We start from the raw sequence: 23,434 nt of genomic DNA, 5'->3' as shown, positions 1-23,434 counted from the left end.
TAAAACTACACTGAGATTTTATCTGACTCCAGTCAGAATGGCCATTATCAAAATTACAAGAAATAAGAAATGTTGGTGAAGATGTGGGGGAGAAGGTACACCCATAAATTGGTAATAGGACTGCAAATTGATGAAACCACTCTGGAAAGCTGTATGGAAACTCCTCAGAAAACTTGGAATGAAACCACCATTTGATGCAGTCATCTCACTCCTTGGTCTAAACCAAAAGGACTTAAAATCAGCATACTAAGTGACACAGCCACATCAATGTTTATAGCAGCTCAATTCACAAGAGCTAAGCTATGGAACCAACCTAAGTGCCCTTCAACAGATGGATGGATAAGGAAAATGTGGTACATACACACAATGGAATACTACCCAGCCATAAATAAGAATTAAATTATGGCATTTGCTGGTAAGCAGGTGGAACTGGAGACTATAATGCCAAGTAAAATAAGCCAATTTCCAAAATCCAAAGGCTGAATGTTCTCTAGGATATGCAGGTGCTAACTCACAATATGTGGGGCTGGGAAGGAGTTCATTGGATTAGACAAAGGGGAATGAAGAAAAGGGAGGGGGCATGGGAATAGGAAAGACAGTAGAATGAATGGGACATTACTTTTCTACATTCTTATATGACTACAAACCAGGGTAACTTCACATCATGTATAACCACAAAAATGGGAATTTATATGAATGTTATGTAAAAATAGACTCTACTGTCATGTACAACTAGAAAGAACAAAAAAAAAACTCTGTAGGCAAGAGAAAACCACAGAGATGGAGTTGGGTGTGAACCCCACCTCAGCTTGCTCCCACCTCTCCCAACCTTCCTCCAAATACAGGAACTTCAGTGTCCCCAAACTTCAGGACATAAGGAAGACTTCATGAGGCATAATAGAGAAGCTGTCATGGAATCCAAAACATTCTGCCTAGAATCACAGATAGGAAGTCCTTCCTGAAGTCTGCCCATTATAGGATTTTTACAGAGAGACAGGACACTAGACTTTCAGCAGGAAGCAGCGTTTATTAGTGCTGGCACTGGCCCAGAGGATTTGCACCCAAAGGCTGAGCTCTGAGCATAGTGAAGAGTTGCCTTATATGCCTTCTGCTAGCTCCCCCTTCACATGTTAGCCTGTTTGTCTACCCATGTGGTAACAAACATTCTAGAATGTTCTATAGAGTCACAAGTGAGCTGTACCAGCATTGCACATGCACACATAGATACTGATTGTGTCACATCGTCTTCCCTTTGTCCTGGGAGGGATCACTCCTATTCCTGCTACAGCCTGTTTATTCCCCAGTACAGCCCAGAATGTGCAGGCAGTGACCAAATGTCACCTCTCAGGAAACCCCACTCTGAGGACGATAATTAAAATAATTACAACCATCTCCCTTATCCCTACTTTGTTCCTTTTCTCTAAGTCACTCTACTTTCTGATGCTCCTTTTCCTGCAGTCACCTCATTATTTATTAACCCCACCTGAAGGTTAGCTCCTTGAGGAGAGGGGATTTTGCCTGACTTTGGTTTAATGTATTGTAAGAGCCAGGCACAGGACAGATAAACACTTTTTAAGGAATCAGTAAATCCAAGGTCAAGATCTCCTTGGAGCCCAGGAAAGGCAGGTAGTTTTCCTGGATGTGACTGGGGGTCCTCTTTGTGCATGTGTGCATGGCAGGGGCTACTTACTACTTTATTCCCAACTGGAACCCCTCACTCAGCAGCCCTACAGCACCTTCCACATTCTGGACATTGCACAAAGTTCATGACCAGGGAGGAGTTCTGACCACTAACCATGTTCACAGCCTCCCAGAGTCAGGAGGGGGATCCTAACCAGGCACAGGATGATCCCAGCAGCCTAAGCTCAAGAATTCAAGGCTGTTTCCCATCTCAGAGTCCTGCCCCAATTGCAGACTGTGGATCCCTCAGGAGAATCCCCAGAACAAACCCCACAAACTGGTGGCACATGGCAGGGATCAAAATAAACTCAAATCCATAGGACCATTAATTTGGAGAAATGGTGAGGATCAGGTGTTAGGCTTGAGGAAAGTAGCAACAGGTCTTTTTCTGCTTAGGTCCTAAAAAAGAAGAGGCAGGACGTTTGTGTCCTGGACTCTCAAAGTTGTTTAGAGATGGTCCTCTAGGCTCCAAGAGGGTGCCTGATCTGGTGTCTTGGAGAATGGTCCACCCTTGACATCTAGAGGATGGTAGTTGGACACCTGAACTTGAAGGTCTGGAGAAGTAGAGAGGGACCACCTAAGTATCCAGGGGAGATGCTGGGTGGACACCTGGCCTCCTACTCTTCACAGGTCTTGCAGTAGCCCTCTGTGGTCTTCAGATACTGCCACACCTACTCTTGACCCTCTGCTCCATGGCTGCCAGCTGTGGAGCCAACTGCCAGCCCATAGCCCCCTGTTCCTGCGGCAGCACCTACTGAACCAAGAGATCCAGGTAGCCAAGGCTTGTTGCAGGATGACTGGGGTGGGCTTAGAAAAGACCATGGCATTGGAGAATAATAAGTGGGACCCTCATAACCCGAGAATCAGGGGTGAGAGCTGGGCACTTCACTTTGAGGCACAGGCCTTCTCTTCCCTCCTCTCCTTGATTCTGCCTGCACCCCAGTATTAGTGTGTGTGGCTCTGGAAGATGGGGATCCCCTTAGTCAATTATCCTCTTGCATCTGCTTCTTTTCACATTTCCTCCCTGTGTGTGTTTAAATTACTCTATGCATGAAACACAGAAGACTGTCCAAAACATACAGTAGCCTACTGATGACGGACAGCTAATACCTGTGTAATGACCAGCCTAGGAAAAAATGGAGCCCTCCACCCAGAATACCCCAGCCAGAATACCCTGAACCTCTCCCCAAACACACCCATCCCCTGCCCCGCATGTGTTCACTAGGTTGACCCTTCCCAGGCCTTTTTTTAGTCTGATTCATTCTCTTGACTTCTTGGGCCTTCATTTCCTTAATGTCCCACTTTCCTTCCCATGTTCACTTCTTTAGGAGGCTCCCTCACTGTCACGACCCCCTTGTCCGCAAGGAAGACGTGACTTAGGAATCTTTTTTTAGTAGTTTATTTAGGCCCTTGATATTTTTTTAATGATTTTTTTACTACCCGGAATAATAATTGGATGCCCCTCCCAGCCTTAATAAAGCACCTCGAACCCCAATGCAAAGCTGCCACGTGTACCCTTCTCACAGGGTGCTAGAAAATGACACGCCAACTTTCTCTGATAAGGAGCTGGGAACACGCCAACTCTCTTTGATATGGAGTTGTCCTTCACAGACCACAACGGAGCCAGCGCCATCATGTAATGGCGACCACAGTCCGTAGGAACGGCTCACCACAGCTCCCCCTTTTTGTTTCACTAAGACAATACAGGCGAGAGTAGAGGTCCTATCCCACTGTGCAAAAGTGGCTGCATAGTATGGGCCAGCCCCAGGGGGCGTTTTTTTTAGACTTGACACCATATCAGTCGACGTCTTTTTTTGTGGGGCGGGGCGGAGATACGTTAAACCCGCATGTAATAGGACATGTTCCCCTTGAGGTCCCTCTTCTCAATGGATCACTCAAGTGTAGTGTCTTGTCTCGCATCCTGTATCGTGACGATGGTGAGTAAGAGGGAATAGTTGAGGTTGAACTGTGGCCATGTAGAGGTACAACTACAAACAAGTTGGCAGCACCCTGAAAGAAAGGCACGGACTTTAAAGTGATAGATAAAGACCAGTGTGGAAACCCTTTTGTGTGTAATGGCAACAAGACCCGCAGAGTGTAAGGGCTTTTTAGCACTAAGAGAAAGACAAAAGAAGGACATGTCGTACCCAGTGCAATGTTATAATAACTTGGGGTGCAACGACCATGTCAAAGGCACTAGTGTAGAAACCCATTTGTGTGTAATGGTAGCAAGACCGGCAGAGTGCAAGGGCTTTTTGACACTAAGAGAATAACGAGGAAAGACATGTCAATCTCAGTGTAATGTTATAATAACTTGGGGTGCAATGACCATGTCAAAAGTTTAGTGTTTAAGATGCGATGCGCAAGCCAGACCTGTGGCGAGTTGTTAGTTTTTAAAGCAGCAAGAGCTTGTATGATCATAGCCTTATCTTGAGCACTACGAGCCTTAAGGCGACAGAGAAACCACAAGCAGAGGAACATACCAAAACAACACAGTGCACCAAAAATGCCTACTCCCACCCACTCTTTAAAAAAGGAAAAATCAGAAGATATCCAATTGGTGAATTGACCCAGAGTCACGGGATCGACACGGGTACTATTTAAGACAGCTATCTGGGTTAGTTGAGACTGGATCATGTTTTTTGTTTTTATGGACCAATTTTTGGCCAGATATCCACCAATGATGTGGGAAGCATTACTGGAATCATTAAATCTGACAGAGGTTATACATAAATGTGCACATTGGTCAATGCAGCCTAAAAGTACTAGGTTAGCCAATTTTTTTACCTGAGTTTGAAGAAAATCTATTTTTTGGTTGGTAGCTAAAATCCCTGACAAAATATGTTGATTAATCGCATTTTGTGATTTAAGTATAGTGGACGTTTGTTGAACAACTTGATTAATAGTGGCAGCAGTTTGTACTTGACTGGCCATGGCTACTCCGGCCGTAACTGCTGCAGTAGTGGATGCCGCCACGGCTGTCACTATAGTTGCTGTGATTTCAAAATCTCTGTGGACTCTAAGTAGCTCTACAATAGGAAATTTATCTGGATCCGTAGTGACTGGGATTGGGACAAAAGTTGGAATTTTTATAATTATTGTTACAGTCTAAGAACCATTTCAACACTCAGATAAGAAACAGGTAATAATAGAACAATCCAGCATCCCCGATGAGGTATGATTAGCTAAAAGGAACAGGAACGGGGATTGGATACAGACCATTGTAGGAGGCAGTGTGGCACTATGTAACAGAGAGTTGAACGAAACAGATGTAAGCCTATTACCTCGTTCACTCTCCTTAGTAGTGTCAGAAACATTAGCCAGCCAACTTTTGGCTCCTAGTAATTGAGCCAATGTGGAAATATCGGCTGAAGCCCCCTTCTCATTGGAAATGAGCCATTGAAACCAAGACCAACCTGTTCCTGTAGAGGAGTTGGCATTGTTGTTAAAGTTATAAACATATCTCTTTAGAGGGGGGAAAAGGAGAAACCTTTAGCAACTTGATGTTTCTCCCAAGAATGATCCTGACAAGGCATAAATGTTGGGGGAAAACCAAAATTAGGGGTACAGTAGGGAGAGGCCTTGAAATGAGTGGCATAGCAAGTACTATTAGAAGAAGGAGGCATTGGGATTAATACCTCGGAGATAATAGCTAAAGTAGTTATGTTTAAAACAGAGCTAGTTGCGGGGGTCCCTGAGCCTGATTGCTTCCCTGAAACTACTTGGCTCAATACAGCACTGAGAATACTCCCTGAGACTCGACTGGACCGCAATGGGTCCTCCCAGTTAGTCAAATTTTTGGTCTTAAGGCTAATACAATTAGTGTTTTCAAGACTGAAACAAAAAACTCCTGTGAGATTAACTTGAGACTGATTAAAAATATTTTTCATGTCCCCTCTAGGAGAGGGACAAGGAGCAGACATCTCACATGAGGTAGAAAAAAGAGTGGGGAGGACACTAGAATTACTATGAACTGGCATTGGCATTGGCCATGCCCGTGCCACTGCCCACCACTGCATTGGTGTCATCTGTACCGTTGGCACCAGCATCAGAGCCAGAGCACTCATCAGAATGAAGCTCCTCATCATGGGACTGTTGTGGCACCTCCTGCTGCTGGTTAGTAGATCTCGAGACTCTTTTTGTCAGGCGTTCAGGGATCCACAGCGGCTCCGTGTGATCCTGGGGAAAAACACATACAGATCCTCGTGCCCATGTCAGCACAGGGTCAGGGCCGTTCCATTGGCCCGTAAGAACATCCTTCCACTTAACATAGCCAGTCACAGAGGGCTGAGGGGACACATGTCTATCGGCCGCAGAGCGGCCATGAATATCCAAATTTAAAAAATTAATGGTAAAAAGAGCTAAGGACAGGCGTTCTTTAGGAGTGTGGTCAACTCCTATTCCCCCTTTTTGTTTTTCTAAGGTTTTTTTTAAGGTGTGGTGGGCACGTTTAACAATGTCTTGTCCTTGAGGATTGTAAGGCAACCCATGAGCAAGTTGTACTCCCATAGTAGAACAAAAAGATGTAAACTGTCTGCCCGTATAAGCAGGTCCATTATCAGTCTTAAGGGATGTAGGTGCACCCCATGTTGCCCATGTCTCTAAGTAATGAGTAATAACATTACATGTCTTTTCTCCCGATAAAGCAGAAGTATGAATAATTTTAGAGTATGTGTCAATAGAAACATGTACATATTTGAGGTTACCAAAGTCAGGCACGTGAGTTACGTCCATTTGTCAGACGACCAATGGCTTTAATCTTTGTGGGTTTACACCATAAGTAGGAGGATGAAGAAATGTGACACAATGGGGACATTGTAATACTATCTGACGAGCATCTGCTCTGGAGATGGAAAAACGTTTGTGTAGTGTCATAGCATTGACATGAAAGTTGTGATGAAACAATTTAGCTTTTTTTAAGGAGGAGGCCAAGCATACCAACTGGTTTTTAGTTGTCGAGTCAGCACAGGCATTACCCTGTGATAACGGGCCAGGAAGAGAGGTGTGAGCCCGAATGTGCATTGGATAGAAAGGGGCAATACGGCTACGGATAAGCTGTTGAAGCTGATTAAAGTAAGTAGACACAACATGGGTGTCACTAATAGCTCCTACAGCCTCCAAAATTTTGAGCGCCTGCACCACATAGATGGAGTCCGAAATGAGATTGAAAGGAAAAGAACACTGTTTAAAAACTTTAATGACAATTTGTAGTTCTACCCATTGTGGATTTTTAGGAGCAAATTGATGCTGGACAGGGGGAGAGTCATTAATCACATAAGTTTTTATTTTAGACTTAGAGCCATCAGTAAAAATATTAACAGCCCCCGGAATTGGAGTGGGTGAAGTTACTTTAGGGAAAATGATAGGATGTTTTTTAACAAAATGGAGTAATGGATGAGAAGGGTAATGATTATCAATATCCCCTTGAAACGAGCAACATAGAATGGCCCAGTTGTCCAGAGTAGCACACAAAACATTAAGTTGAACTTTAGAATAGGGTATGATAAGAGAAGAAGGTGCTTGTCCAAAAAATTGAATGTTCTGTTGAATCCCTCTAAGTGCTAACGCTGTAACAGCATCAGGATAGTATTCTAAAGATTTTCCTGGGGATACATGTGGGTGGATCCATAGTAAAGGCCCATCTTGCCACAGTACTCCAGTAGGCTGCCGCATAGTGGCAAGCACACATAACTGGAAAGGTTTATCACTCTGGAGCCTGTATAGAGTAGCATGTTGTATAGCTTCTTCTACTTTTATAAGGGCCGCTCTGGCCTCTTTAGTGAGGGTACGAGGGGAAGCAAGATCTGGATCACCCTTAAGAATAGCATACAAAGGCTGGAGCACGATATTAGGAATATGTAAATAACCTCTGATCCAATTAATATCTCCCAACAGTTTTTGAAAATCATTTAAAGTTTGGAGATCTTGAGTTCTTATAGTAACTTTTTGTGGTTTTAATATGTCATATCCAATCGTCGCTCCCAAATACTGAATAGAATCCCCTGTTTGAACCTTTTCAGGTGCAATATGTAATCCATACTGAGCTAATAACTTCACCAAGTCTTTATAGGCCTCATAAACTGACTGTTGTAATTTGGCTGCCAATAATACATCATCCATATAATGAATAATCTTAATGGAAGGATATTGTTGTCTGAGAGGTGTGAGTGCCTTTCCTACATACATCTGGCAAATCGTAGGACTGTTAGACATTCCCTGTGGTAAAATAACCCACTCAAACCTTTGATCTGGTTCCTCGTGATTACACGAGGGAAGGGTGAAGGCAAAACGCTATGAGTCTTTAGGATGCAAAGGAATAGAAAAGAAACAGTCTTTAATGTCAATAGCAATGATATGTCAGCCCTGAGGAACAGAGGAAAGCAGCAGCAGCCCTCTTTGTTTGGGCGTGGAAACTTCGTCCTGAAACACCCCCGCCATACGGAGGCGGATCGGGAGGCTGTCTGTTCTTGAGCCCTTGCTTATCTCTGTTCCCTGTACCTAAACTCCCTAGCTGTCGAGACAGCGTCTCCAGCTCCTCCTCTTCATTATCTTCTACCTCTGACCCACTTTTACATGGGGGCGTGCGCAGCACACTGAGATTTGGATACAGTCTCCTCCCATTCTCCACGCCCCGCACACTCCCCTCTTCCTGAGACACTTCACTCTCTGTTGTTTCTGATTTTTTTTCATGCAATTGTTTTAAAACCTCTTGTCCTTTGACAAGCGCTTCTTGGCATCGGCCATCCGTAAGACAACTACGGACCATCTTCCAGAGGGGTATCACCCCGCCCTCTAGTATGCCCTGCTCACGAGTAAAGTCAAGGTCTTTGCCTAATTTATCCCAGTTGGGTGTAGTGAGGCTGCCTGAAAATGCAAACCACGGTGCAGCTGTATCTACCCTCTGTAAAAATTTTTTCAAGGTGCGATGCTTCACCTCCAGTCCCTTGGAACGTAAAAGGCCATCGAGGGCCAGAAGGAGTGGACTTGAAGTCACAGCTCCCATAACGCAACACAAGAAAACACAGAAATCGAAAGTGAAAGTACACAAAACAAAACGAACATACACAGAAGACAAAACAAAAATACAGAGTGCAATTGCTATGAGATGTAACGCCCTCTCTTTTTACAGAGGAGCAGGTACCTTTTAATGCTCCCTCTTTATGTATAGAGGAGCCTCCGCTTTTTAACAGCGGGTCCCACCTTACCTGGGACTTACCGGCGCGCCTCCCTGACTGTTGAAAGTTCTGGTTCCTGGGTGTTTCTTTGTTTCTTTTCTCCCGGGTCTCGGCACCACTTGTCACGACCCCCTTGCCCGCAAGGAAGACGCGACTCAGGAATCTTCTTTCAGCAGTTTATTCAGGCCCTTGATATTCTTCTAATGATTCTTCTACTACCCGGAATAATAATTGGATGCCCCTCCCAGCCTTAATAAAGCACCTCGAACCCCAATGCAAAGCTGCCACGTGTACCCTTCTCACAGGGTGCTAGAAAATGACACGCCAACTTTCTCTGATAAGGAGCTGGGAACACGCCAACTCTCTTTGATATGGAGTTGTCCTTCACAGACCACAACGGAGCCAGCGCCATCATGTAATGGCAACCACAGTCCGCAGGAACGGCTCACCACACCTCACCACCCTAGGACAACAGTTCAGTGGCTCCTCTCACTCCTGCCCCATCAGTGTCACAGTAAATGGGGAGCTGAAGCTCCAGGCCTCCATTCTTGCGCCCGATGAAATAAAATTTACAGTCAGACATGGAAAAGACAAGCAAAAGAATTTTATTATAAGTGAAAGTAAGGCTCAAGCAAAGAATGCTCTCATGGGAGAAAGAGAGTGAGTCATCCATCTCTCCTCAGAGAACACAAAGGAAACTTGATACTAGTTCCAAACACATTAAGTTTGATGTTTACCAGGAGAACAGTGGTCCACCTTCTGCCATCTTCATTAATCTGACCAAGATATTGTTTTACCCTAGTTGGTCCTCTTGGTAACTGTCATGGTGACCATCCCATTCAGGGGGGCTTCATCCACAAGTGAATTCTATGTTAATATAGGAGATGGGTCCACAACCAGGCAGACTGTACCTTAATGTACCTGTGCTACTAAAGTCTCTTCTGATATACATTGAGAATCCTGTGGCTATGAATCCTAACTTTACAATGATCCTGCAAGATTCTGTCAGGAACTCCCCATAGATCTTTCCCTCTGGACTTATTTCTTAATTTGTCCCTTTGCTTCCCCCTGTTTATTCTCAGGGTTAGTACACCATTTTTTTATGAGTTACTCATTTATATATTAGGTTTTTGTTTTGTTTTTGTTTTTGTTACCAGACATTAAGCCTAGGGGTGCTTAACCATTGAGCCACATCCCCAGCCCATTTTTTAGTTTTTATTTTGAGACAAGGTCTCACAAAGTTTCTTAGGGCCTCCATAAGTTGCTGAAGCTGGCTTTGAACTTTTATTCTCCTGCTTCTCCTTGTTTCTGGGATTACAGGCGTGTACCACCACTCTGGCTGTTCATTAGTATTAAAGGCAATTTAAAGAAAATCACATGACCCTATGTCTCACAGGGGTAAAATTATCACTTATGCAGTCAAGGGAAGAAATAAAGAATGTTCATGCACTTCTACCCCTTTCAATGTTTTATTCACTCAAATTACTCAATACAATTTCACTCTATGGATTCTTAATCAAGAAAACGACAATCCTTAAGGCTAGGCACTGCAATAGACATAATCAATTCATAGTAAACAATTCTATATTGATTCTAAATACTGAAAAACACATTTAATCATGACAGGCTAATGACAGACATTTCCTCTGCATGCTAAATTCAAAAATCTTAAGCCTTAGGCTTTATGTCCAGCAGATGCACACTCACTCAGACCGTGGTGACCAGGCCCAGAATCAAGGAAGGCTTTTCCTGACATGGAGTAGATGACCTGTTCAGGAGAGAGGTCATTAGGAGGAGTTGTAGCTCTCACCAAGGTCCAGACGAGGCAGAAGAGTTTGAGAGTGGTGAGGATCACACAGAGGCTCAGGAAATGATGAAAAGTGATGGGATGTCAGGTCCTCATCAGGCTCTCCAGCTGAAGTGCATTCTTGTTTTGGCTGGCTGAATCCCTGTTCATTTGCTCTATAATTTATACTAAATTTGGGGGCTTTTGACCCCCGTTCAATCTTTATCAGCTATCACCAAAATTTCTTGGTGACATCATTTACCCTGGGGTCAGAAACATCTGGTCTGGTGGTCTCCACCCTGATCTTCCCCCCTTTCCCTCTTATCAGGCCAGGACAGCCTGCCAGGGGCTTCACTCTCTTTATAAGGGTGAGGGGAAGTAACTTGTTTGAGGCCAAACTGGAGGGCTCTGTGGGTGTGCCTAGTGAGACTGCAGGTTAAACTGGAGTTTTTAAAATGGAGTTGCTTTAGGCTCAGGCCTAAGGCCATTCTAACACCCTTCTACCTTATTGTTTTATATTCCACTGCTCATTACTAATTACCACCTAACACTAGGGTTAAAAAATCTGGCTCATTAAAGGAGGACTCTTGAGCCTGGAACAAGTCTCAGGGATTCAGTGGTACAAGGCTCCATTCAGGAAACTGAGGACATGCATTTTGTTCATGGGGTTCATCCATAACCTGGGAACCTGCCTTTATGCCATAGAGACCCGAAGGCGCCCTGGGACAAGAGTCCACTGTCGATCAACTGGGAGGAAATATATTTTATCTTATATTTTCAGTAACAGTTGGAAATCCCAAACCTGACAGGATGAAAGTGCCAACTTGTGCACACAGCCCTGTACAGTTGGTTCAAGCCTAGGGAGACCCAGGACTCCCAAATGAGCACAAAAAAATGGCAGTTCAGATCTTTAGTGCTCAGCTACATGGCCACACAGAGGCGCTGCTGTGCTGCCCTGCGAGGCTGCCAGAGCTTTCTTGAGAGGACCAGGCTGTGGATGGACTAGGGCAGAGATGGCTGATCCAGAGATTCCTCTTTATTCTAGTTTTGTTTCTTTGTTTGTTTTCTGCTCCAGCTTCTACATACAAAAGAAAATTTTGCTCATTGACTTTCTCAGTCTGGTGTATTTCAGTTGGCATGATGTTTTCCAGTTCTATTGGCTTATTAACAAATGACATTATTTCATTCTTCTTTATGGCAGGGTAAACCCCCACTGTGTACATATAGCACATATTATATACATTCATCTGTTGACACACATTTAGATCTGTTGAATAACATGGCTATTGTGAATTGTGCTGCTGTAAACATTGGTGTGCATATCTCAATAGAGTATGTTGATTTAGTTCTTTTCGATAAATATCAAGCAGTGGGATAGCTGGTCATATGGTGGTGCCATTCTTAGCTTTTTGAAGCATATCCATACCGATTTCAAAAGTGGCTGTATTAGTTTGCAGGCCCACCAACAATGTTTTAAGTGAACATTTACCCCCATGTCCTCCCCAGCATTTATTATTTGTGTTCATGATGATTGCTCTTCTAATGGTAGTGAGAGATAAACTCAGTGCATTTTTTATTTGCATTTCTCTGATATAGATAGATAGATATAGATATATGCATATATGTATATATGAAATGCCATTTGCATTTCTTCTTGAGAAATGTCTGTTTAGTTCTTTTGTTCATTTATTGGTTGGGTTACTCGCTTTTCTTCTGGCAGGTATTTAAAGTTTTTTATATATCCTGGATATTAACCCCTTGTCAGATAGAATCCGTCAAAGGTTTTCTCCAATTCTTCAGGCTCTCTCTTCATGCTCTTAATTGTTTCCTTTGCTATGTAGATTTTTTAAATTTAATGTCCACTTATTGATCCCTGGTTTTATTTCTTAAGCTGTAGGAGTATTATTAAAGAAGCTGATGCTTGAGCTGACATGTTGGAGTGTTAACCTGTTTTTTTCTAGCAGTTGTAATGCTTCTGGTCTAATTCTTAAGTCTTTCATCTGCTTCCAGTTAATTTTTGTGCAGGGTGAGCCATAGGGATCTAGTTTCATTCCTCTGCATATGGATATCCAGTTTTCCAGGTACCATTTGTTTAAAAGCTATGTTTTCTCCAATTTGTCTTTTTGCCACCATTGTCAAGGATCGGATGACTGGATCTCTGTAGGTCAGTCTCTATACCTTCTATTCTATTCCACTGGCCTTCATGTATGTTTTTATGCTAATACCAAGCTGGTTTTGTTATTACAGTTCTGCACTATAATTTGAGATTGGGTATTTTAATGCCTCCAGCATTGCTCTGATTAATAGCTAATAATTGCTTTGGTTATTCTGGGTCTTCTCTTCTTCCATATGAAACTTAGGACTTTATTTTTCTTTGAGAACATCATTAGTATTTTGATGGGGATTGCAGAGAATCTGTAGATCACTTTTGGTAATGTGGCTATTTTGACAATGTTTATTCTGCCAATTCAAGAACATGGGAGGTCTTTCCATTTTCTAGTGTCTTTAATTTCTTTCTTCAGTGTTTTATAATTTTCGCTGTACAAATCTCTCATCTCATTGTTTAGTTTTTTTTTATTTGTTTGAGGCTATTGTGTGAATGGAATTTTCCTGATTTCTTTCTCAGCAGCATCATTATTGGTGTCTAGGATAGTTTGACTTTTGCTAGTTGATCTTGTATCTAGCTACTTTGGTGAATTTATCAGCTCTAAAAGTGTGGGTTTTTTCCTTGGGTGTGGGAGGCCATTTCTCGCATGTGATTTGAGTTACCTCCCTGGCTGGGCGAGAGGCACTTAGGAACATCTTGTGTCCAAATCTTTCCCCACCCTTCTCAGGTCCAAGACCTTGTCAGTGTGGAGGCATGTCTGGCCATTGACCTGAAGACCCAATCGTTGCCCCTGACCTTGGGACGCTGCCCCCCTAAATCTTCATTGGATGGGATTTTCCCCAGAATTTTTTGTTCCCCAATAAAAGTCCACTCCCTGGCATATTCCCCCCCCCTCTCTCTCTCTCTCTCTGTCTGTCTCTCTCTCTCTCTCTCTCTCTCTCTCTCTCTCGCCTCTTCAGTAAACCTTGGTACCATAATAGGTGGCTGGAGGCTGGAGCTTAGAGGAGCCATCTAGTGTAAAGTAATTAGAGTCTTGTCTCTTTAATTCAAAACTCCCTGAAGATTTCTCACGTTTCGAATCTTCATTCATGAAGCTGGAGCTGGTCTCAGGCTAAATTGGGGTCTTCTCAGTATAGAATAATGTCATCAGCAAACAGGGATATTGAATCCTTTTCTATGTTTATCTCTCTAATTTTCATCTCTTGCCAGATTGCTCTGGCTAGAGTTTCAAGTACTGTATTGAACAGGAGTGGTGAGAGTGAACATCTGTGTCTTATTTCTGTTTTTAAAGAAAATGCTTTCGATTTTTTTCCACTTAGAATGATATCAGCTTTGGGTTTGACATATATAGCATTTGCAATGTTGACACAAGTTTCTTCTATTCCTAGTTTCTTCAGTGTTTTTAACATGAATAGGTACTGAATTTTGCTAAAGTTTTTTTTAATATTTAGCGAGATGTTTATGTAATTTTTTTCTAATTCTATTTATGTGATATACTCCATTTACCAATTTTCATATATTGAGCCAACCTTGCATCTCTGAATCGAACTGATCTTCTTAATGTGTTTTTTAATGTAAATTGCTAATATTTTATTAAGGATTTTTACACCTATGTTCATCAGGCATACTGATCTATAATTTTGTTTCCTTGATGTGTCTTTATCTGCTTTGGTATCACAGTGATACTCCCTTCATAGAATCAGAACACATTTCTTGTCATTACCTAATGTATGACTATGATGTATATTTGATACAGAAAAATTATGAAATCTTAACCATAATAAGCTACAAGTTAAAAATAATCCATACGCCTAGACCAGAAAAATTTGTTGCATTTCATTCTAGTCTGGTATTCTCCTCCTCCTGCAGCCTGAATGCTGCACATTTCTCCCTCCTTCTCTCCCTCTGTTTCCCTCAGATGATGAACACAAGCTTCAGTGGCCCCCTGCACTGCTCTCTCCAAATGCCATTTTCTAGATCAGTTGGCTCTCTGCCCCAAAAAAAGCATTTGTCACTTTTTCCTGCCTTCTTGCATCCCACTACTACATCCCCATTCCTCACTCCTAGAGGATGAAATTCTTTCTCTTTTTACATGAGAAAAAAGTAGGACTCAAGTAAGGACTGCCTCAGAATCCCCACAGAGCCTGCATAATTGAAACTGTCCCACCAGTGATGGTGGATGGTCTGTGCTCTACACCTGGGAACAAGGTTGGCCCCTCACTCCCCTGCATCTTCACTTTCCACTCTCTGGGGCTTACTCATTCTTGCATTAATCATATTGCAACATCTCCCATTAAAACAAACATAATTAACTTCATTATTTAAAACAAAATTGCTCCTTAAAAAATCACCACCTGACCCTATGTCTCCCTCCCATTACTGCCTCATTTCTCTGATACACCTTATAGAGTGACATCTGAGTTCTTTCTCTCATGTTGTCTTTTTAAACATTGATTTTTTTTCCTAGTAGAATCATGGCAGAATTTACAAGTTCAAATGTTTCTACAAGGTTTGCTATAAAGACAAATGGCCCTAATCTTCCATGTAGCCCCCATTTCCTAATTCCCAGAAGTAGCCTGCTTTACTGTTTTGCCTGGTGCTGTCATTGCTACCTCTGTGCCTAAATAAAATGCAAATAAGACTCATCTTTAATTTTTCAGTTTCAACTTGCACTCTTAGTGGACAGCTTCCATTCACAGGCACCATTCTCTCAACAATCATTCTATCATTTTGATTAGATCAATGTTATTTATATTGACTATGCAAGTGTTATTCACAACTAGATTTGTAGCTTTCATTACTTTGTTGCCTTGAACTGAATTTAACTTCCCTGCAGTCAATAAAAATGTTCTTCTTTCATTTGTTTAGTTTCTGTTGTTCTCACTCCTAAAACATTCTCAAATTCTCCCCTAGAATCTCTTCTATGGTTTGAATGTGTGCTCCAAAGTTCACAAGTTGGAAACTTGATATTAAAATGTGGTGGTGTGGGGAGATGGGGCCTAATGGGAGGTGGGTATGAGGGTCCTGTTGTCATAAATAGATCAGTCAGTACTGTTACCTTGGAAGTAGGTTGGTCCCTCCTTACCACTCTTGCTCTCTCCCTTGCCCTTATACCTTATAACATGAGTATACAGCAGGAGGGCGCTAGCCAGACAACAGTGCCTTAACCTTTGACTTCCCAACCTTACTAATGGTGAGAAAATACATTTTATTCTTTAAAATGTACTCAATATGTGGTGTTCTCATGTAGCAGCCCAACAGACTAAGACAGTCTCCATGAATATATTAAGGTGTATCTAGGATTCCTCTAATTCGATCTCTGTTAAGACACCAGTCCTAGAACTCTCAGTCCTGCCAGACCTGGACTGGATGCCTTCACAACTGGATAGAGGCTGACTCCCTGGATCTCCTTCACCTCAGGGGGGAACACACTTGGCCTCCATTCTTGTGCTGGCTCCTTTTAACTATGTTTCACATATCCCCTTTTCTTGGTTTTCCTCCATTATTTTTGTTTCTCACTTCAGTTAGCCATATCCTAGAGAAATATAGAAAAAAAAATATTGAGAATAAAATAATGGCATTTGAAGGTAAATGGTTAGAGTTGGAGAATATCATGCTTAAGCAAAATAAGCCAATCCAAAAAAACCAAAGGCCAAATGTTCTCTCTGATAAGTGGATGCTGATACATAATGGGGAGGGGGCAAGGAAAGAATGGAGGATTAGACAAAGGGGAGGTAGAGGAGGGGGCATGGAGGTAGGAAAGATGGTGGAATGAGAAAGACATCATTACCATAGGTACGTTTATGATTGCACAAAGGTGTGACTCTACATCGTGTACAACCAGAGAAATGAAAAGTTGTTCTCCATTTGTGTACAATGAAATGAAATGCATTCTTCTGTCATGTATAACTAATTAGAACAAATAAAATAAATAATAATAATAATAAAAAAATATTGAAACCCTAAACGTCTGAAATATCTTTAGGACATCCTAGCTCTTAGTCCAACTTTAACTTAGTACAGAATTCTGTGTTAAAAATATTTTTACTTTGAATGCATCTGATATTGCTTCAACATTTTCTACCTTCCAAAGCTGCTTTTCCTGCCTCTTGAAAGGTTCAGGGTCTTTTCTTTTTTACCTGCTTTCTGAAATTTCATTGTAATGTATCTTTGCATGGGTAAGTTTTCGTTTGTTATCAGGCAGTTCAAATGTAATTTGGGGGGGATTGTAAACACTGAGTAATTTTCTTGAGATTTGAAAATCATTGCTTACTCTTTACTATTTCGGAATTGATATTGTTCAATTGTTGGAAGTCCTTTATTGACAGGCTTGTTCTCTTATAGTTCTTCGGTCTTCCTTACCACTATTTTACTAGGTGTAAGACTTCTTTTCTGGTACTAATTTAATTGTCCAAATCATCTATAGACTTATTCATTTCTGTGACCAGTTTTAAATTTTTAACAACTTATTTTTGTTTTTTTTCTGCACATAATTATGCATAATTCCACTACTTGTTCACAAATACCATATCTTTCTACATGTTGAAGCAATTATCTAGAGTAGTGGCAGTGAATCAAGGGAAGAGGATGGAACCAGTTGGGATCTCTCCACAATTTACTCAGAGCAGCAATTCTCAAAGTGTCATTTTTGGAATCCCCAGAGGTGTTTAGACTATTGCACAGGATCCATATTATCAAAAATTATTTTTATAATATCACTAAAACATTGTTTAAAATAAAATAAAACTCAGAAAATTGGAAGTTGTGGTACCAAACTGCAATAGTAGTTATTGTGTTCTTGAACACTTTTAACAGTAGAATGGAAAACATTCCAGTTCACTTAAATATGTCCTGAAGTATTAAAATCATTAAATTTATTAAATTGCCATTCACGGTGCATGTTATAAATATACTTATTTGATAGAATGGAAATACACATAAAACACATCTGCTACATTCAACCATAGGGAGTTTGCATCAACAAAAGCCATTTGTTGAGTTGTACTGGGCTCAACTTTATGGAATATCATTCGTGCTTAAAAGAATGAACGACAGGGGAAGTATTACTTACACTTCAATATTCGGCCAATATTCTAAAAAATTACCTCAACATGTCCCTTTGAGATAATCCACTGACATCAATATATTTAATAATAACATGTATGCTCTCAAGAGGAAAAGAGAATCTGAGCAAACCTGCATCCACCACTATCAACCTGCAGACTTCCAAGTCCTTACAAAACTTTCTGGGGAAATCTGTGGTTATATCAAAATAATCACCATAAGACCTATTGGTTAATTTCACTTAAATCTGTTAACACTAAAAGGTCTATATAACTTGGTCAAAGAATGCATGACTTTTAAAAATATCATTCACTAACACAAGATCAATTCAATGTGCAAGACACATCCACAGACTTTAATGGATAGAATATGAACTATTCAATGACAATGTTTCATGGTCCTTGTGGCAAAAAAAAAAACTTTTAAGAAGCTAACATTTGTGTCATTTTAGTGTAGTATCAAAGATGAATATTGGAAACGTTATTAAAAACATTCCTCCTATATATTTGTGTGAGGCTGCATTTTTTTGTTTCAACCAAAGTCACAAATTAAGTGCTGAAAATATGAATATCTAGCATTCTCTAATGAAAAATAAAAAGGCTTTCCAAATTGTAAAAAGTAAAATGATCCATTTTCCAATTAAATATTTTAATTTGAGAAAAGTTATTTTTCTTTGAAACAGTAGTTATTTTTCTTTGAAACTACTGTTTCAAAGAGTGCTGAACATTTTTCATGCAATTAGTTAACATGCAATTAGTTATTAACATTCAGGAGGAATAAAATATCTTTAAAATGGCATTAATTTCTAATATGGCAAATATTGATAGACATAACCCACATAAATCTAACTACCTCTGGAGAGCACATTACTTTCTAAGAGCATATAAAGATCCTGAAACCAAAATGTTTGAGAACTGCTGATTTTACACCCTGAGGCAGAAATCAAGGGATGGTGAGACAAAGAATGATTAGTAAGGAGGAGGGTTCAGGGCAAACTCCCAGCCCTGGGCGTGGCTCTCAGGATCTAGAGCTGTGTCCGGGGTGTGGACAGGGAGCGCTGAGGATTCCCTGTCTTCTCTGAGTTTCACTTTTTCTCCTCCCAACCAGAGCCAGGTCATTCTGCCTGGACACCCCTGACTGGGCCACAGTTCTCACTCCCATGTTGTCTTATTCCTGAAGAAGCCAATCATTGTGACTGCGATTTGAATTTTAAAGTCCACAGCGACCTACTACCCCCCACCCCCGCCACTCCAAGTCGCAGAATCTCCACAGAGCTGCAGGACGAGGGTGCTGGCGCCCCGAATGCTGCTCCTCCTGCTTTTGGGGTCCTTGGCCCTGAGGGACACTTGGGCGGGTGAGCACAGGATTGAGAGGGAAATAGCCCCCATGTGGGAGGAGCGAGGGGACCATCTGGTGAGCACTCAGGACCTGGGGAAGGTGCTTCCCCGCCGTCCCCAGCCCAGACCCTCCCCAGCGTGGCGCGGTCCTTCCCTTCCCTCCCCTCCCGCCCCTACGTCCTGTCCTTCTGCTCCCACCGCCCCCTTAGCGTCTCTGGACCCCGCTCCTCTCCTCCTGGGTAGTCAACCTGGGACCTGGTTGGGTGGTCTCAGTGGCTCCCTTCCCCAGGCTCCCTCTCCCTGAGGTATTTCGACACCTCCGTGTCCCGCCCCGGCGGGGAGCCCCGCTTCATCTCCGTGGGCTACGTGGACGACACGCAGTTCGTGCGCTTCGACAGCGACACCGAGAATCCCAGGATGGAGCCCCGGGCGCCCTGGATGGAGAAGATGGGGCCAGAGTATTGGGAACGGGAGACACAGACCTCCAAGTGCAACTTACAGAGTCACCAAGTGAGCCTCAACACCCTGCGCGGCTACTACAACCAGAGCGCAGGCGGTGATGACCCCGGCCCCTGTAGGAGGTCGCGACCCCTCATGTCCCTCACAGAGGATCCCGAGTCCTCAGGATTTCCAGGCCGAGCTTCACCCCAAGGCTGAGGGACTCGCGGGGACCCTCTACCCAAAAAGCGCCCTTGGGCACTTTTACCGGTTTCGTTTTCAGTTTAGGAAAAACCCGCGGGGTGGGCGGGGATGGGCCATGGCTGACAGGGCCAGGGACAGGCTCTCACACCTTCCAGAGGATGTATGGCTGCGACGTGGGGACAGAAGGGCGCCTCCTCCGCGGGTACCTTCACGACGCCTATGATGGCGCGGATTACATCGCCCTGAATGAAAACCTGGGCTCCTGGACCAACGCAGATGCAGTGGCTGAGATCACCAAGAGGAAGTGGGAGGCAGCCGGTGACGCAGAGAGCTTCAGGGCCTACCTGGAAGAAGATTGCTGGAAGTATCTTGCAGGCTACCTGGAGAAAGGGAAGGAGTCGCTGCTGCGCACAGGTATGAGCAGCTGCTCAACACCTGCCCCATCTCCTGTAGATCTCTCTAGCAGTTCCCAGGAGGAGGGAGGAGAATGGCGCCCACTGTAGAACACCACCCTGCTCATAGTCCAGAGGGGAGGGTGTGGGCCTGGATTCCCCAGTTCTGTACTAGAGAGGAACTGAAGGCTGCTTTCTCTGAGGACAAGTAAGGGATCTGGTCGCTCTCTCCGTGGCTGGGGGGAAAGGCAATAAATACCTGACCCCAGGTCCCTGTCAGCAGTCTTGGCATCAAGGAGAGACTGTCAGGTTCATTCCAGCCTAAAATCCTTGGAGGTCTGACTCCAGCTTTTTCACATGCCCCAACCTGTATCAAGACCAGAATCTGAAGTCTCTGTCAGGGACCTGAAGACTCTTCCACTGGGTTATCTCAATCTGATTCTAGAACTTTCCAAGGAATAGATTGTGCCGAAGCCTGCATCCTGGCTTGTGTCTAGATTTTGTGCTCTCTTGCCCACCTGAAACCTGTTGTCTATCACTCAGGATGGTCATGTGATGGTCATGTGAGCACTGCTTCAGTGATCCAAGAGGAAATGCCCAAATGTCTGAATTTCCCTGTTCTTTCTCTCAGATCCCCCGAAGACACATGTGACTCACCACCCTATCCCTGAAGGAGATGTCACTTTGAGATGCTGGGCCCTGGGCTTCTACCCTAAGGAGATCACCCTGACTTGACATCGGGATGGAGAGGACCAGACCCAAGGTGTGAAACTTGTGGAGACCAGGCCTGCAGGGGATGGAACCTTTCAGAAATGGGCCGCTGTAGTGGTGTCTGCTGGAGAGGAACAGAGATACACCTGCCATAGGCAGCCCCTCACCCTGAGATGGGGTAAAGAGGGCATGAGGGCCCAGAGCCTGTTGTCAGGAAAGCAGGAGGCTTTCTGGAGACCTTCAACAGAGTAGGGACTGAGAGCAGGGGATCAGGTCCCCTCATCTAACTTCCCTTCCTCTCCCAGAGCCACCCCCTCAGCCTATCATCCCCATCTTGGGAATTGTTGCTGGTGTGATTCTCCTTGGAGCTGTTGTCACTGGAGCTGTGGTCACTTTTGTCTTGTGGAAGAAGAAAAACAGGTAGGAAAAGGCAGGGTCTGAAATTTTGTCCCACTAGTGGCTTGAAGTACCTGGTAGAAGTGTGTTTTAGCCCATGTCCCACATGGGCTACAAAAACCCAGTTCACTAGGGTGAATTGGGTTGGCACGACAAAACACACAAACATTTAGACCTTTTGGGGGGCATTTCAGAATGGTTCTTCTGTCTCAACAGCAAAGCTAACACAAGTAAGGGCAAGAGAAAAGCAAGGGACGCAGGCAACAGAGAAAGAGCATGCCCCAAACCTTGGTTTTTATTGGGGGAGGGTGTTCAAAAGAACATTCCACCCAAATAAGGCAGAAAGGGTAGTGTTAAAGGAGAACAGGGTAACATCCACTCCCAGAGCTGCAGTCCCCAGGCTAACAAAGGTGAGGTCCACCGGCTTTTGTGCACAACAGAAGCCAGTTCCACACCTCCATCCCTCAAGGCTAAGGTGTTGTGCTCAGTTCCTATATGGCAGTTCCTGATAATGTTCCCTGCCTTGTTAATGGGAAGTAATATCTATATGTGTCCTTATCCAAAATGATATCCCCTTTACTCTCTGTAAATTGCACAGAAATTAAAGGACAAATATATCCTCTTGATTTTTGTGGCGATAGGGGCCTGATTCCCAGCATTTAGAGGCCAGAGGGGAATTTTCCTGGTGAAGACAGAACTCCAGGAAAGTAATTATCTTCATCCTTACCTATCTATTTTCTTCTTGTCTCCTGATCCTTTCCTACATCTACAGTCACAGTTCTGGAGACTTCCCCAGTGTCAGGACTAGGGGACACTCTCAGACCTGTTTTCAAGCTACTCTCTCACAGGCAGCTTTCTTCCCACAGGTGTAAAACCAGACACCTCTGCTTCAGCTGCCTGTAAGTGTGAAGAACAGTGATCTCCGAGACACCTGGGTGACTGTAGTGGGAAGCCATGGGGGAGTGATCCACCCATAATTCATCCTTTAGCCACGTCTCCTGTGGACTCTGACCAGGTTCTGGTTTTGCTCTGCTCAGGTAATGACAGTTCCCAGGACTCTGATGTATCTCTCACTGGTTAAAAAGGTGAGACCCTGGAGGGCCTTGAGGGAGAAGAGTTGAGGTATGGGGAGACTCTGAGTTACAAGGACTCTCCCAGGAATTTCTGACATTTTAAGTGTTTAATGGGTTGTTCAGAGTGTCTTCATTACAATGACTTACCTGAATTTGTTCATAATACTTTCTTTTACAGTATTTTCTTTCAACTGAGTAATACAGGATTTCCTCAGTTGTCTTCCTGCTCCCTACTGCAGTTTCAAGAGGTCCCAACTTCTCTTTGTGCAGCTGGCAATTAACTGTGTCTATGTGTCTGTGTTCCTGTCATCAGATCATGAGGAAATGGAGACAGGCTCTCATCTTTGATCACCAAGAACCCTCCCTACACTGTCCTGTTCTCTTCCTCAGTTAACTTTCCTATGAAGCAAATATGGGACTGGGATGTCTTCATTCCTGGTAGCTTTATGTTGCCCTGGGCTGTAGACTTTTCCTTGTCCTTTGGAAAACAGAATGTGTATCTTGATTTGTATTTCACATTTGTGCCATGAATTATGGTTATGGGTTAATTATATGAAAAGAGGATTCCTAAAATTTCTGAGAGAAAATAAAACCCCAAACCTTCCAGAATCCACATGTTTGCTGTGCTGAGTCTGCCTCTGGTGGGGACAGGAGAAAGATGAAAGGAGCTGAAGGTGGACAAAGCAGCACCCGGTCTATGCTCAGTCCATCCTGGGTTTGATGTGGTCACTCCTCAGCTGGATCATCTTCTCTGGTCCTTAGACCCATCCGTTCAATTGAACCTCATCTCACCAGGACCTGTGATGACAGGGACTCAGGCATCACCAGGGCAGGTCCTGTCTCCAGGACCATGGGCAGGAAGGGCATCACATTGAGTGGGTTAACATAGGCTGAGACCTGAGTCTGACCTTGTGCTCCCATCTTTTTTTGTTTCTCAGTTTCTGTGGAGAATTATCCCTATTCTTATTATTAAGTATGAGTTCTGGTCTCATTCTTCTCTGGGTGTCTCTCTTTGAGAGCAGCAGAAATCCCTTTTCCTGTCATTTTCCCACAAAACCCAGGGCAGTTTTC

The 23,434-nt window shown here is 43.3% G+C and overlaps 1 pseudogene across 1 annotated transcript; it reads left to right on the top strand.

Moving 5' to 3' along the window:
* Window positions 1–2,473: 2,473 nt before the first annotated feature.
* Window positions 2,474–22,976, top strand: LOC101960945 (H-2 class I histocompatibility antigen, Q10 alpha chain-like; annotated as a pseudogene). The gene is made up of 5 exons (XR_013424546.1): window positions 2,474–2,549; window positions 19,035–19,225; window positions 19,393–19,705; window positions 19,930–20,205; window positions 20,815–22,976. The product of XR_013424546.1 is annotated as an H-2 class I histocompatibility antigen, Q10 alpha chain-like (transcript).
* Window positions 22,977–23,434: the final 458 nt, after the last annotated feature.

Source organism: Ictidomys tridecemlineatus, chromosome 8, assembly GCF_052094955.1.
Source record: "Ictidomys tridecemlineatus isolate mIctTri1 chromosome 8, mIctTri1.hap1, whole genome shotgun sequence".
NCBI classification, from domain to species: domain Eukaryota; kingdom Metazoa; phylum Chordata; class Mammalia; order Rodentia; family Sciuridae; genus Ictidomys; species Ictidomys tridecemlineatus.
Note: the sequence above shows the minus strand (reverse complement) of the source record. Positions and strands in the feature narration are given on the sequence as shown.